Source organism: Takifugu flavidus, chromosome 4 (genome assembly GCF_003711565.1).
Source record: "Takifugu flavidus isolate HTHZ2018 chromosome 4, ASM371156v2, whole genome shotgun sequence".
Classification (NCBI taxonomy): domain Eukaryota; kingdom Metazoa; phylum Chordata; class Actinopteri; order Tetraodontiformes; family Tetraodontidae; genus Takifugu; species Takifugu flavidus.
The window spans coordinates 15,241,311-15,255,164 of record NC_079523.1 but is presented as its reverse complement, the minus strand read 5'-3'; the positions used below and the strand labels follow the sequence as shown (position 1 = coordinate 15,255,164).

At 45.4% G+C, this 13,854-nt stretch overlaps 1 protein-coding gene across 19 annotated transcripts in view; it reads left to right on the top strand.

Moving 5' to 3' along the window:
* nfasca (neurofascin homolog (chicken) a) overlaps positions 1 to 13,854 on the top strand; it is a 45,792-nt gene that overhangs the window by 4,015 nt on the left and 27,923 nt on the right. For 15 of the 19 annotated variants that reach the window (XR_008950189.1, XM_057031077.1, XM_057031069.1 and 12 more), the window contains exon 2: positions 6,495 to 6,555. The exons of 1 other annotated variant lie outside the window; for it this stretch is intronic. The gene's annotated coding sequence lies outside the window, so the exon portion shown is untranslated. Of the gene's footprint in view, positions 1 to 5,388; positions 6,556 to 13,854 lie in introns of those variants that run through there. 3 more of the 19 variants (XM_057031067.1, XM_057031085.1, XM_057031084.1) reach the window with 3 other exon arrangements.

Below are 13,854 nucleotides of genomic sequence, written 5' to 3'. Positions count from 1 at the left end.
TCCCAGTTTAAACCTCATGCATAATTAATGAAGGGTCTTGTGTGCTGAAGAGTCCTGTCAGCTAATTTAAAACGAGAAGGTTTCTTTCACTCAGCGACTAATCTGGGGACTAATCTGTCAGCCTGTCCATGCTGTGTGTTTGTGGGTGTGAGCGTGAGTGTGTGTGTGGGTGCGAGTGTATGTGAGTGTGTGTGTGTGTTCATTATGCAGTCATATGTGCACAGGGAGCGTGTCAGTGTTGGAAGTGACAGACGTTTGTTCTTGCCTCGGGCTCTGAACTGTCATTGACACTCGACTCGAATGGACTCTGGGTCACATGATCACCTTGTTAATCCTAATGTCTGTCTTCATTCTTCTTCTACTCCACTTTGATGCTAACTACTCTTTGTTTAGCATTTAAGATGTGGTGACACTGATTTGTGTTTTGGCTGTGTTGGCTGGTGTTCCTGACTGATGCTGGATGTCCGTTAGCATCTGCTTCCAGCTGTTGGGGTCTCATCTGGGAAGAGATTAGGGTGAGGCTATGGTAACAGGTTAGCACACAAACATCAGTTTCTGATTTGTTGCAGCATTTTGTTGAGCAAATGCGAGCAGACAGGAGCTTAGCTTTCCTGAGCTAAGGTACTGAGCTAGGGGTTCTGCTGAACTATGAAATGTTCTGGCCTGAACCAATAAAGTCACTGTAGTTGGAAAAATATGCAACAGTGTCTTTTATTTATCCTAAAAATGTTTTCTTTTGAGTCCCTGTTTTGATGAAAAGAACTCATCCGGGATATTTGTTAGCTTAATAGCATAATAGCGAGGGACAGAGAAGGGAGAGAGTGAAGGTTGGAGTAGATGAAGATGGGTTCTCCAGAGGTCAGCTGTCTGTTCTTTGCTGCTCAGCTGCATGTTATCCTCCAGACCTCATTATCTCCACACACTAAATATGTCCACAACAGGACACTGACTTGATTGGACGGTCTTCTTTTCTGGTCAGAGAGCATAGCCAATCACGTCAAAAGGTCATCGTCCTCTTTGGACTATTGCTGTTTGGAATATTAAAAGATGCAGATGGATAGAAATGCTCACGCACGCATGCCTGTGAAAGTCGATCTGTCAGTATAGAGAAAGAAGCTTAATGTGTCCTGAAGGTACAGATGAGTCCTCAACAACCAGCAACAACAGACGATCCACAAATTGGTCACATTCATGCCCCTGTGTCTCTACTCTGAACCACTAATGAACCACCGGAGAGTGTGAGTGTGAGTGTGAGTGTGAGTGTGAGTGTGAGTGTGAGTGTGTGTGTGTGTGTGTGTGTGTGTGTGGTGTGAGTGTGCACGTGTGTGCGTGTGTGTGTGCATGTGTGCAAGCACATGTACTTCAACACCATTTGTGAATCACACACAGGTTGTTGTGCTCTGGACCTGATGTCCAAATCTGAGTCAACCCCCCCCCAAAAAACAAAAAAACTGTCACACTCACACACACACAAACTCCAGACTTTGTCCTCATAAATAGGAGGTATGTTTGTTGTCCACAGTTAATGAGTTGGTGAGGCCACAAGGCCAAGCGGAGACACGGGTCATCCATTCGTTTAGCTCTTTAAGCCTCCTTAACCCCTCCTCCCCAAGACAAACACACACCAGACATTAACACACTGCACCCTGTTGTCATGGCGTCTAGTTACACAATAGCTTCTGGTAGCAGCTGGTCCGCAGTAGCCACAGAAGTGACACACACACACACACACACACACACACACACGCTAACACATAACCTGAAAGTCCCTGCATGTCTAATGACGTGCCAAGACAACACAAGGACAAGAGAAGAAAAGTGGAGTGACCATCTGTGGCATGGAGGACATGTGGAACATCTGCTGTAATCAATAACACCCCCCCCCCCACACACACACACACACTCTCTCTCTCTCTCTCTCTCTCTCTCTCTCTCTCTCTCTGAGCGTGAGCGTGGTGAGTGTGTTGGCAGCGGGAGTGAATGATAAATTTAAGTGTTTTTTCCAAACTTTTTCTAAATTTTGATCTTTATTGTCACACTGGGTGGTGTTTAATCACATTGGGGAGCACTTTACTGTAATTTTGGTCGTTTATTCACTGTCTTTGGTGCAATTGTTTGGTGGTCACGGTCGCCATGCCGGGAGTCTCCGGGTTGGAGAAACTCACCCGCAGACACGCCTTTAAACTCTCTCCACCGACCGGTGTGTCCATGGAGGAGTGCATTCTGGCTGTGGGAGAGATTGTGGGGCACGGAAGCCGTTAATGGTGAATTGACGCCGGTGTTTCCCCTGTCAAACCCGGTTAAAAACGTGATTGTATCAAACGTGATTATACTATTTATGTCACCACTGATTCTCTTAAGTGTTGTGGTTGTGGGGAGGAGGGCCATGTGATCCGGTCGTGCCCGAATAACGCGGAGGCTCGCCGGCCAGTCGACCCGCCCGACAGCACAGCGCCGCGCGCGCACGACGAAGACAGTGAGTCCGTGCAAAACGCGCGGAGCGACACAGGCACAGCCGTGGAGGTGGAGGAGCCAGCAGGGCTGCAGGGGGGCCACCTGGGGGACCACGTGGACCTCGGGAGTGAGCGTCTCACCAGAGAGCTGGTGGAGCCGACGGTCACAAGAGTGGCTGAGACCGTCCTGGACATGGAGGATGTTGGAGTGGAGGAGAACAGTATCAACGTGTCAATCAAACGGAAGAATACAGAGACAAAGGTAAAAAATGATAAGGCAAAGAAACTGTCCACAGCGAAACAAATGTCTCCTGCCTTCGAACCGGCGGTGGACACACCTAGCCTGCAGGACAAACGGGACACGGCAGGATCAAGTCACAACCTCAAACCAAACCCACCAACCAAAAGATAACATTTACAACGAACAAAAACAGGGTTAACACCAACCTGAACCCACAGACACACTGCCACAAAGCATGCTGGGAAATTCCCAAAGTGATCCTCCCCAACACACTAAATTATTTAGGAATATAGCAACATTTTAGTATAATCATCAGGATTTTTGATTTTACTCAACAAAAATCCTGATTATTTGTACACAAAATCCATCCTCCTTTCTTTCCTCAAGAAGATTTAAATTACTCTGTTGTGCAGATTATCCGTGCGTTTCAGTTCCATCAAGAAGTCCTTTTCTATCGCCATCGAAGCTAATGCTGAAAGTCGAGCCTGCCCTGTCGTATTTCTGGCATACGTTTTAATTCACTTTAGGGCTGAGAATGTCCGTTCAACAGAAGCAGTAGACACAGGGATGGTCACTGCCAAATACAGTCTATCAGTCTTTTTAATATTTCCCTATTTTTCTTCACCTTTTCGTTGTGGAGCTCTGTTTCCCTGCGCACTTGCTCGCTCAGCTGTAGATCCACTCTGGTTTCCCCAAAAGTTTTGGAAAGCACCGTTGCTTGTAAGTGTCTGACAGTGCTTTGATGCCTTGTTGCTGCCTTGGTTAGGCAAGCCAAATTTACAAATCCAGTGTGGCTCCGAACACCATGTCGATCAGTGGCAAATAACAAGCACTCCCAGAAATACAATTTGCAGCGTTCCTCGGAGCCTGTGAGCCAGGAGTACCGCTCGTAGTTAGTGGACTGAAAGTGGCGGACAAATCCTTTTCCCGGTTGTGACAGGCTTGCTAGCTTCGGAGTTGCCCGACCTTGCTTAACAATGTCCAGCTTTTCTTGAAAAGTCCGTCTTGAAAATGGCTTTGACAGTAAATCTGCGACCAAATCCATTTTTTCTCCTACTTCAGCCATTGTGGGTTGACAAAACAGCTATTAAATCAACGCAACAATATCTTTGCTTGTGCAGCTCGCTACAGATGCAGTTTGCTAGCTCTGGCTAGTACACTCTCTGACTATCCAATCAAAGCGTGTGAATACGCTGATGTTTCCTACGCCTGCTAGAAGGCCTTGGGGTCGCCAACTCAAAATCTGATTGGTTGAAGCAACAATTTGATTGACATTTGTTTTATGCTACAGGGCCCGCAAAACTGATTGTGAAAGCCTCCAGGCAGATTTCTTTGACCCTGGCAACAAATAGTGGCTGAAATGTGATTGGTTAAATGCTTAAATATGAAAATACTTGTCTGGAAGCAGCGCAACCAGGGGGCTGGCAATGAAAGGAAGCAGACAGACCATTTGGAATTATTTAGTACGTATTCATGAATCACAGACTGATGTTAATTATTTTGAAAATATAATTAACATCAGTCTGTGATTCAGATATTTTTAGGCCAGCAGAGAAGGCCTTGCAGGCCCTGAGGGCCCACCACTGTTGGACATACAGGAGAGCAACAGTTCACCGGACATACAGGTGCCCAAAAGATGAACTATGTCTGGAGGAGGAGGAGCTGGTCTTTGGAGGCCTCCTTAAATGAATGATGTTCTCTGTTTGTTTGGATCATGTTCTTGTTTTTTGTAATGATAAATTAAATTGAGTTTTTGAAAAAAAAAATTAAAAAAAATCAAAATCTCTCTCTCTCTCTCTCTCTCTCTCTCTCTCCTCTCTCTCTCTCTCTCTCTCTCTCTCTCTCTCTCTCCAGTTGGTAAATGAAGGAAAGTTGGTAAATGAAGGAAAGTCCAGCCATTTTCAATGAGATGAACACACACTGGTCAGATTTTGCACAAACACAGGAATGCTAATGAGCTCTTGAGGTCAGCATTAGCTTTTTTTGCAAACACATAAGCTTCGGAAGGAAAATGGATGTTGGCACAATAGTCAGGGATATTTATGTGACTAAAGGAAGAACACACCTGACCGAGCGCATCACCATGGCGATGACGTGCTCAGAGTCATGCCTTTAAATGCTTCAGTAAATCCAGGTCAGTCATCCTCCCCTGTATCACCACCTCCCAACAGCGAGACTCACAGGCTGTGAATAATTTAAAGCTCAACATTTATGCTGATTGTTGAACAGATTTGAAAAATGTTTATCAATGTTGCTGCACAGATGAGAATCAGAAGAACAAAATGGTTGGAAGGTCCTCAGCAGTCTCACCTCTGTCACCAGCTCCTCGCACCTCCTTTACCAGCTCCTCTCACCTGCTTTGTTAGTTTCAACAAAACATCTCAACTTTAACAGAGAAGGAACGTTCAGACAAGCCTCACATGTCAGAAATAGATGTAATCCTGCAAGTAATAATCTCTGTTTTTGGCAGTAAACCTGTGTGTGTGTGTGCGTTTGTGTGCGTGCATGTGTGCGTTTATGTGTGTATGTGTTTGCGCGTGTTTGAACATCTTGTCTTAAGGAAGCACTGGTGGGGGAGTTGAGGTTGCTCTATTGTTGTCAGGGTTTATTCTTTAGTGATATTGGAGGGTTATGTGCATTTTGGAGAGGTGGTGGTGGTGGTGGTGGTGGGGGGGGTACTGGGCTTCCTGGTTGTTTGAAGGTGTGGCCTCAGACAGAAGAGATCTAAACATTCTGAAGCAGGTCAACCTCAGATACACAAACACATGAAAACTAATGATTCTTTGTGTATCTTCACAGAGCACAGTATAATCCCAGTATAACCAGTCATTTACCCTCTCTGTCTGAGTATAACCAATCATGTACCCTCTCTGCCCCAGTGTAACCAGACATTTAACCTCTCTGTCCCAGTATAACTAGTCATTTACCCTCTCTGTAGCCTGGTGATATTCCCATCCATGTTTGCCCTCTTTCCTCTCCAAAGGGGGAGGGGTCTCAGTGTATGTACATGCGTTCATGCATGATTGACCTTGTGACCTGTGCGTGTTTTGCATGAGAGCGTGTTCACGCATGACTGTAGTGTGTGTCGGAGCTCTATGGAGGTCATGTGTACATGCAGGAAGTGTTTAAGGTTCTCCAGAACTGATCCTGAATTCTTATCAACAAAGTGGTGGAGCAGAACAAAGACCCACATCGGGAGGAACCAGGACAAGCAGAACCAGCAGGACCAGCAGGTTTAAGATGTTGGACCAACACTGAACCATGAGTGACATTTAATCACATTTAATCCAGTCGTCATCTGGAATATTCTGAGCCTTCTCATACTAATAAGCTAATGCTACAGCATTGAGGTCTCATGAAAAAGAGTTGGTGTGTGCTGTGATCATTCCCTGTAGTACCTAATGGAGGTGAAAACAACCAACAATAAACCACTAAACTGAACTGAAGACCTGCAAACGATTGACAAACGACAACAAAGACGATAAAAGAAAGCTACACGCTAAGAGACAATGCTAACATCAACACTACAACACACGCTGTAACGTGTGTATTTGACAGCAGCAATGTATGTGTATCTCATTAATAATGCATGAGGTGGGAGGGGTTAGAAAGGGGAGGCGGTGACAGATGGAATCAGTGAGAGAGACAGAGAGAGGAGAGGGAGAGGAGAGAGGGAGAAAGGAGCCCACAGTGGAGGACGACATGGACAGACCGTAACGTTCTCCTGATTTCTGTTCTTCCAGCTTTGACAGCTGCTTGTCTTTGTTCTTGTATTTTCTTGTGTTTGATATATGACGAAGAACTGATGGAGATACAACACCTACAGCTGAAGACCTGGAAACAAGAGCAGCACTGACAGAGGTACCAGCACACACTGCAGCTCTTGTGTGTGTGCGTGTGTGTGTGTGTGTGTGTGTGTGTGAGTGTGTGTGTGTGTGTGTGGTGTGTGTGTGTGTGTGTGTGTGTGTGTGTGTGTGTGTGTGACTGTGAGTGAGGGAACTCTTTGTGGAGGTCTGGATTCCCAGCGCTGCTCCGACAGTGTAGCACGCTGTCTGTTAGCAGTGCTGACACCCATGTTTGACCGATGGTGGGTCTGAAACCTGGACCCAGGTGTGCCCCTGTGCAGGAGCGAGGTTGTTCTGCTTCATCAAAGATCACATAACCTCAGGGCAGGATTGATCTGTTGGAGGATGATTGTTATGAGTCCAGCTGATTTTTGTAACTCACCTATATTCAGGTGGACTTCCTGTTTGTCACTGTTATATCATTAGTAATCTTACCTGGCTAGCATTAGCTCCTTTCTGGTGCAGTTACATGTGTCTGTTGTCAATTGTGGAAGCAGATTAGTTCTCCTTTTTTCCAGTCAGACAACAATGTGTGTATGATATCAGGGTGTTGGTTGTTGAATCACGGCTGTGTGAAGGTTTATTAGAAAGTCTGTACTCACACAGAAAAATAGGATCAGGTGATTAGAAACTTGTTGATGGGTTGTGTTGCTGTGAGTTTCTCCATAGGATTCATACTCTCGCTCTCCTTTGGTCTGATTAGCTTCACTTCCGTTCTCAGCATTTTACCCATCCATCATTTTTGGTGTCCAGAACTATTGTTGGAGTCTGAACAATCATATGATGCAGCAGCTCCTTTCTGTGGCACACCTGTGTCTTCAGTTTCTCCTGTTGAAGTGAAGTGTGATTGGCTAAAGTGTGTATGTCTGTGGTGTGTGTGGTGTGTGTGTGTGTATGGGTCTGAGAGAGAGAGAGAGAGAGAGGTTATGATCTTAACACGTGGGAGGAGCATCAAACACATTTCATTTTTGTGTGTGATTTAATGTTTGTTGAAATATGAACGAGTAGTGCACACACACACACACACACACACACACACACACACACACACACACACACACACACAGTGCTTCTTTGTTTGGAAGCACTGAGAAGGTCAGAGAGAGACTATTAGACAACGTTGTCTTTTGACTGCAGATATTCGTGTCCTACCCTTCCAATGGCTGGAGGGAGGAGAGGAGAATACATTGTGGTGTTTGTGGTAATCCCATGATAACGGTGTGTTTCTTTGTTTTTTCTACAAACCCAGTGTGGAGCTGATGTGTGTGTCAGTGTGCATTTTTTCAGTGTACATTTATTCATAGATGTACAGTATATATGAATTTGATGACCTCGGTTCTTCTCCAGGCTAACTGCACAGTGTCTGAGAGACACACAAACCATCCCTATAGCATCTATACTAGCATGCTAATCTTTCTGTCTTTCTGTCTTTATTCATGTACAAACCAGAAATCCCAACATCCTTACAACCCCCAGAGATTCTGTCACACACTTAACAGCAGAGGACAAATGCGGATGTTTTACCCCGTCACCACTAGAAGTCGCTACAGCACACACAATCAAGCTTTGCTACACAAGGCTAATAGCTGAGTGCTTTTAATCACAAAGTCACATGACAAATTTCAAACATGCAGCCATTCACAGCAGAGGAAATAGAAACCATCAGCAGATGACAACGACATGTGTTCCACCTCCGTCTGTCACTGCTTTATTATGTAACCATGGAGATTTAACAGCTGACGAATCTTATGGTTTCATGTCCACTTAAACTGGTTCCTCATGCTTGTGTGTGTGTTTGATTTTGGCCTCCATCATCAGACTATCTTCATTCACAAAGCGTTGCTGTGGTATCAGCGATCGTCTGTATCATTTTCTCTTTGAACCCCTGTGAAAATCAATCCTGGTGTCTGGATTCCCTCATCAGGATGAGCAACTCCTTTCATTATCCTGATGAAGGGATCCAGAGGTGAGCTGATGTGCCCCAGATGTATTTTAACACCATCAGTTATCCTGAATGTGTGTCACAGATATGCTGGAGTAATGCACACAGTCATGCTGCTAATAAAGAGGTAGCTGGTTCAAGGCTGGTCTTCAGGATGGAAATCCAGATGTTGTGCCCTTGAGCATGGCACAAGCTCTCTGACCTTGACTCTGACCTCGTTTTTATGGTGATGATCTGAAGATGTTGGCTGAGGAGCAGAAGTCATGGGAACCTTGAGCCAAAACTCTGGTTTTAGCACGATTCTCTCCTGGTGACAGATGGTCCACAATTCAGCCAATCAGCATGCAGCATGAAGGTAGGAATGCCAACCACCACACAGGATTAATGGTCAGCGTCTCTAAGACAACCTGGACGTCCTGCTTCCTGTGCTTTTCCCAAACACAGAGATGGTCTGGAGTTGCTGGTTCGAGTCCGTAAAGCTTCTCCCCCACTGCAGAACCAGTACCAGTAGTCCATCTGAAAACACAATGCAGGCGTCAACTGCTACTTTGACACTCCTACAGTTGCTGCGCCACCCATGAAATGGTTGACTGACTAACGCACAAACGAGCATTTGATTTATAAAACACACATCCATAAACACACTGGACCTTCTTCTCTGCTGACCTTCACACAACTGGCACGTTCATCACATCACACCAATAGAACCATTAACACTTTACTAGGTTTTATGTAAAGCCCATGTCTTTACTGCCGTCTGTGTTTGTGTGTATTTGTGTGTGTTTTTGTATGTGTGTGTATTTGTATAACCAGTCATTTATCCTCCTTGTCCCAGTATAACAGTCATTTATCCTCTGTCCCAGTAAAACCAGTTATTATCCTCTCTGTCCCAGCATAACCAGCCATTTAACTTCTCTGTCCCAGTATAACAAGTCATTTACCCTCTCTGTCCTAGTATAACCAGTCATTTACCCTCCCTGTCCCAGTATAACCAGTCATTTTGCCTTTGGTCCAAGAATAACCAGCCATTTAACCTCTCTGTCCCAGTATAACAAGTCATTTACCCTCTCTGTCCTAGTATAACAAGTCATTTACAATCTCTGTCCCAGAAAAACCAGTCATTTATCCTCTCTTTCCCAGTATAACCAGTTGTTTACCCTTCAGATTTAGTGGTTTCTTTTATCTCCTTAGATGTTTCCTGAGTTGGATGCAGGACAGTCATCTGACTCTTCTAAAACCAGGCCATCTTCTCCCCCTTTGACACTGTTGCTCTTTAAGTGAGAAGCTGCTGCATCAGCTGGGTTTAACCACTTTTTCCCAGCTGAACACTTCTCCAACAGGAGCCTCTGAGCCCTTTGATTAAATCCAGACTTTTGTTTGTTGTCTTTGTTCTAACAGATGTTTCAACAGGACTCAAGGTCAAGAAATGGAATTTTGTCAATCGGATCACTCTGTGTGCGTGTGTGTGTCTCAGAGAGAGAGCAGTATAGTAGTCCTGTCTCCATGGTAACCTGGAGGCAGCTGTGTCTGAAAGATAGACCTGCTGCAGGTGGCAAAGTGTTGACAGAATGAGGAGGCTCAAAGGCACATAGGCAGTGCTCAAAAAAGTCCCATCCCACTTTACCCTCACACCCAGCCCAGTCTGGCTGCTCTCTTATGTCCTGATGCCATGTGAACTAATGCTAACACTCTAACGCTTTGGCTGCTGTTGACAAATGTTTGTGTTTCCATCCAGGTCAATGGATTATTCATTCCTTCATTTGTTCACCCCCTTTAGCTGCTCTTATTGGACAGTTGTCTTAGTTTCATTTCGTCAAATCTGAAATGAAAACAGTTTAAGGAGGCTGATGAGAGAGCGCACACACACACATGCACGCAGGCATGAACGCGCGTCTGCACACAAATACAAACACACACACACACACACACACCACACACACACACACACACACACACACACACACACACACACACATAGCTTTAATAATGACAGACACACCTCCAGTCTCACACTTCCACAGGGGCTGGTCTTTCTCTTTGCCCCGCTTCTCCTCCATCCTCCCCCGTCTTTTTTTGCAGGGCTGTTGCCATGGAGCCCTGGTGACCAGGGCATTCTCTCATTGGACAAGAGGCAGCAAACATTCAGGATCAAAAAGGCAGCTGGGAAAAGGGTTGGAGGAAGGGATGGGAATGAGAAAATCCAGATGTGCTAATGAGATGGAGGGATGATATGGCCTCAGTCAATGTGGATGAAAGCAAGAAAGACGAAAATCAGAGATCAGGCAGATGGAGGAAAAGAAACAGGATCAGACACAGATGAAGATCAGACAATGGATGAGGAGGAGGACTCTTCCCTCCTTTTATTGCAGCTAACACAAAGCAACATGAAAGGAACGTTAACATTTAATTTCCTTCATCAGTAAAAACTGTTTTATTGCTACTACACTGTTGAGATCTGCCACAGAAACACTAATTAATAATTTTATCTACTTGAAAACACTTTAATACATTGTTAACATGACGATTATCTCCCTCCATTCTAAACGTATAATTATTAATGATTGTAATTGATTATTATTGATTATAGTGGGTGTGGTTTATGATGCCGGCGTATTTTTAGTAGGTAAGGTTTATGCTGCTGAGTGGGGTTTGTGCTGCTGGGTGGGGTTTCTGTTAGTGGGTGAGGTTTGTGTTAGGTGTGGGGTTTATGCTGCTGGGTGGGGTTTGTGCTGCTAGGTGGGGTTTGTGTTAGTGGGTGGAGTTTAAGCTGCTGGGTGCGGTCTCTCCTTAATTGCTGCCTTCAGGCAGCACTAAACGGCTGTTTGTCCGTCATGAATACGTGATACGATGGTGAGCGTGGAAATACAACACCCTCCGTGCAGGTTGAAGTTCAGCAGGGGGTCTTTAATTTTTCAGGAGTTTTTGAAATCCCGCAGAAACACAACAGTAAGCGAGCCGCTGACTTTGGCTCCCCCCTTCGCTGCTGCACTGAACCACATCTGATAAAGAGGTATTAGTACATAGTACAGCAACATTTAACAGACTTATTGTACATCAGTCATGTGATGTGGGGGTGTGGCTCTGTAGTCCAGACAAGATTTCCTTGGTCAGGCTTACGGGACTGTTGTGCTGTTTGTGGCTGTTCCAGTGACAGCGGGTGTCCAGCATAATTAAAGACAGCACATGGACACAGGAAATGTTGCAGTTCTCTGCAGGAAATCGATGGTTTCTATTTGATGTCCTCTATGCTGTTGTTCATCTTCAGCGGCCATTATCCCCTCTCTTTCTCTGTGTTTAACGCCACAGTAAACCAATCATCCTGCCAGTGCTTTCGTTCGCTCTTCTATTAAATCTAGGTCATTGTGGAGCCACCGCTCTCACCGAGTATGACATCCGCACATATTGCCTGGCAACCACTGCGTTCATCCCCCTCACCCTTCATCTTCATTTCCTCCATCTTTCTTCCCCCAGAGGTTGTTTGGAATCTGACACCGTTTTCTCCTGCCTCTCTGCTCAACAAAGCAGCCATTTGAGGTAGTGTGAAGGGTTCAAGGGTAGTGCACAAGTGCGATATACATTAACCTTTAGTGTACAGGTTTTTATTTATTTATATAACAGTAAACCCAGATGAGCTGTTAAATATAATCTTTTATATGTTATCTGCAAGAGCACAGCTGCAAAGGTGACAAAACATGTATGTGTGTGTGCAAAAGAGAGCGTTATGGATTAAGAGGTGGAATGTGTGTCTCTCTCTCTCTCTCTCACACACACACACACACACACACACACACACACACACACACACACAGAGTTGACCTGTTATAGATCATCAGAGAATAGCAGGTGATAGACTGAAAGACTGAAAATGCACACATACTCTCTCTCACAGCTCTCTGACCTGTTTTCAACATCCTCATGGGATGCTGTGTGTGTAGAGGATGCATCTGTGTGTGTGCGCACATGTGTGTATGTTTGTGAGTGAATGTGACATAGAGATAGAGAATGTGTGTGTGACTGAGACTGTGTGTGTGTGTGTGAGTGAAAGAGTGTGGGAAAGAGTGTGTGCTTATCATGTGTAGAGACTAAAGCACTTATACTACAGTCAGATGTTTTGTGCTGACAAAGCTCTCACTCTGTGCCATGTGACATGACAAATACAGATATGATGTTTGTTGTTTGGGTGTACTGTGGCTGCAATATGTGGGCATGTCCTCTCTGGGGTCAGGGTTCATGTACTATTACATCACTTTACCCGTCCATCCTAAGCACAGAATATTCAGTCTTGTCTCGTCCTCTTAACCACTTTATCCTTTTTAAGGTCATGGGGAGGGTACACAGTGGGTGAAGGCAGGTCCATCCCTGGATGAGTCGCCAGTTCATTGCAGGATCCTATGTGATCATTTGTGGGTTTGGTACCTTGCTCAAGGGGCAGAGAAACTATACAAGAAACCACATCATCAATTATCTATGAGGAGAGGAGAGGAGAGGAGAGGAGAGGAGAGGAGAGGAGAGGAGGAGAGGAGAGGAGAGGAGTGAAATTTACAGTGCAACAACAGCAGAGCACGCAGAGAAAAATAAGATAAAATCGAATAGAATAGAATTTGGAATATACAAAGAGGATGTATATTTACAATAATCAGGGTAAATGGATACTCGGCCCCTGTATACCTTTACATAGTACAGAGTGTGAATACAATATACATATCAGAATATATAATATTCAGATTGTGCTAACGGGCGTTATTTTTATTGTGCAGTCTGACAGCGGCCGGCAGGAAAGATCTGCGATATCTCTCCTTCGCACAGCAAGGGTGGAGCAGTCGCTTACTGAAGGAGCTGCCCAGTGCTGTCAGGGTGTCCTGTAGGGGGTGGGACGTGTTGTTCAACATGGATGACAGCTTAGCCATCATCCTCCCGTTTCCCACAACCTCCACCAAGTCCAGGGGACATTCCAGGACAGAGCTGGCCCTCCTTACCAGTCTGTCCATCCTCTTCCTGTACCTGTCCGTGATGCTACTGGACCAGCAGACAATCCCATAGAAGATGGCTGATCCCACCACAGAGTCATAGAAAGTCCTCAGGAGTGGTCCCTGCACTCCAAAAGACCCCAGCCTCCTGAGCAGGAACAGTCTGCTATTGCCCTTCTTGACAAGGGCGTCTGTGTTGTGTGTCCAGTCCAGGTTATTGTTTAGGTGAACACCCAGGTACTTGTAGGACTCCACCACGTCAACATCGGTTCCCAGGATGTTCACTGGTGCAGGCGGGGGGTTGTGAAGGAGTTTAAGGGCTCGTTGGAGACCCTGTATGTTCCCACAGTCAGCACATCTGGTGATGGTCCAGTTGTTGGGATGGCCGGGTTAGCTTTTCCTCTGA